This window comes from Crocuta crocuta, unplaced genomic scaffold (assembly GCF_008692635.1).
Source record: "Crocuta crocuta isolate KB4526 unplaced genomic scaffold, BGI_CrCroc_1.0 scaffold467, whole genome shotgun sequence".
NCBI lineage: Eukaryota > Metazoa > Chordata > Mammalia > Carnivora > Hyaenidae > Crocuta > Crocuta crocuta.
Window position 1 is genome coordinate 627,377 of NW_027530632.1, and position 2,840 is coordinate 630,216.

Consider the following 2,840-nt stretch of genomic DNA (forward strand, 5'->3'; position numbering starts at 1 on the left):
TCCAGTTACAAAAAAAAAAAATTAAGATTCTTCTTTCTTTTAAAAAAAATGTTTATTTATTTCGAGAGAGACATAGAGAGAGCATGAGCAGAGGGAGAGAAAGGGAGAGAGAGAATCCCAAGGAGGCTCCTCATTGTCAGTGCAGAGCCTGACACGGGGCTTGATGTCACAAACTGTGAGATCATGACCTGAGCCGAAACCGAGTTGGATGCTTATCCGACTGAACCACCCAGGTGCCCCATGAATATTCTTTCTTAAGTGATTTCCTTCTTCTGGATATTTCTTTAAGCTAACCAACGATGCCATTAATTTCTATTATCAGATATTTTCAATGGAATTCATGGGGTCTTTGGTGTTTTTTTCTTGGTCACTCCACTTCCTTTCTCACATCCTGTTATTCTTCTTTCCATGCTTTCTACTTGAGGACAGTGTTCATTCACATTGTCTCTTAGGTTTACCTCATATTGATATATTCCAGCCTCCTTCAACCTATACATTCTCCAATCAAGCAACANAGTGGCGGGGTGGGGAGGGGAGGGAGGAAGGAAGGAAAGGAGGGAGGGAGGAAAAAAAAAGAAAAAAAATTAAACCTACTTTGCATTCCTTTAAAAAGTGCTTTCTCTGGGGTGCCTGGGTGGCTCCATCGGTTAAACATCAGACTCCTGACTTCAGCTCAGGTCATGATCTCACGGTCCGTGAGTTCGAGCCCTGCATTGAACAGTTGACAGTGCGGAGCCTGCTTGGGATTCTCTTTCTCCCCATCTCCCTCTCTTTGCTCCTCCCCTGCTTGCTCTCTCTCTCAAAATGAAAAAAAAATGCTTTTTCATTTTAAGTATGAAGTAAATCACACTCATCACATGTATATATTTATTTGTCCAATTATTCAAAACCTCTCTCTTGTCATCTAAGCTATCAGCTCCATGAGGGCACAAATTACAATGGTTTGTTCCATTTTGCATGCCTATACTTGCCTGGTGTTGAACATAAAAGTGAGTAGTTGAAGACAAGTTCAACAACCATTTTAAAGAAACCCAAACTGTCTGGGATTTGTCATTACCAACAAGTGATGATCTTCATCAATTGTGAGAATATGATCATTCCGCTCACATTTTCTTCTTGGTGAGTATGCAACCTCTTCCCTCCGGCCTAAATTAGCAAGTTGATAAAATCAATGCAGTAAAAGAACTAGCCAATTCAGCTAGAAATTACAAAGCCACTGTTTAAATGCGTTGATCATTAAATGCATTGACCAGAATAGGGCCTCAGTTCCTCAGTAGTGCCGTGGAACACAGCACAGGGCTTCATGAAAATGCTTTACCTGAACCCAATGACACAGCCAGGTCTAGTCACACACTGCCATCAATCTATCCATTTGGGGGCATCCCTAGACATTTGAAACAGAAGGACCTATTTCGGTCTCCTTAACCTGATGAAGATGAAAAATGTGCATCTTGTTGGCGTCAAGCTTTTCCAAGTCCTAGAGTTTATTCCTCTGAGATGTTCCACATTTGGTACACTTGAGAAACTTACAAAAGGTCATCGAAAGCTAAACTCTGTCATGGCCTCCGTTTCGTCTCCGTACGCGTGCCAACTTCCCAAGAAGCTCTTGCATCCAAGAAGGCTTGATCCCCATTTTGGTAACTAACAACAGGTAAGGGAGCCTTTTTTTTCCCCCCTCCTAATTTTTGCTGGGAGCAAATAGCAGTAATCCCTTCTGGAACTTCCCCTCTGGAAGCTCCCTAAGACTGGCAAGTTGCTATGGGCTGAGATTTTCAGTCCTGGTAGTATTTCCACATTTGTTCTATTTTGTAAGGCTGTTATTATTATTTTTATTTTTTTCTGTGTCAATAACGAAGTCGCTGCCAATGTAATGGGGAAAATGTGCAAGCAAACATGGTAAGTATTCCTCATGACAGCTGTGTTTTCTCATCGAAAAAGAAAGCCCCCAAATGGCTTATTTATTAGCTTTCAACCTACAGTGAAATCACAGCTGAGGGAAGGAAAAAAGACTAGCTTTNCCCTCCACATTGGACACAGCAGCTGTGGTGGTTCTCTTAAAATTTATAGTAATGGGGATGCCTGGGTAGCTCAGTCAGTTAAGCGTCAGACTTTGGCTCAGATCATAATCTTATAGTTCATGGGTTTGGGCCCCATATCGGGCTCTGTGCTGACAGCTTGAGCCTGGAGCCTGCTTTCAATTCTGTCTGTGTCTCTCTCTGTCTCTCCCCTACTCATGCTCCGTCTCTCTCTGTCTCTCAAAAATGAATAAACATTAGAAACATTTTAATTTATATTAATAAAATTCNTATTAAATATGAACGTTCAGCATTGAGATAAAATTTTTTTCTCAAATTTTCATTTATTTTGAGAGCTTTGATTATGCTGGGCTGGGCTATGCCAGATTACCAAAAAAATGTTTTCATTTAACTCTCTTCCATCATTTAGTTATTTTTAAAGATGCATTATCCTCAAATACGTTGTGATTAAACAATATACATCTAAATTATACCTCGGTCAAAGAAATCTCAAGATACATTTAAAAATATTTTGAACTAAGTAACAGTGAAAACACAGATTATCAAGATGTGTGGGATGTGGCAAAAGCATTGCTTCTTTTTTAATATAGGCATTAAGTGTATATATTTAAAAAATTTAAAATCAGCGATCTAAGTTTCCACATTAGGAAACTAGAAAAAAGAGAGCAAATTAATTTCAAAGTAAGCAGGAGAAAAGATATAATAAAAATTAAAGCAGAACTTAATAAAAATGAGAACAAGAAATCAATAGAAAAGATTCAGTGAACTCCAACATTTCTTCTTTGAAAAGGTAAATAAAATTGG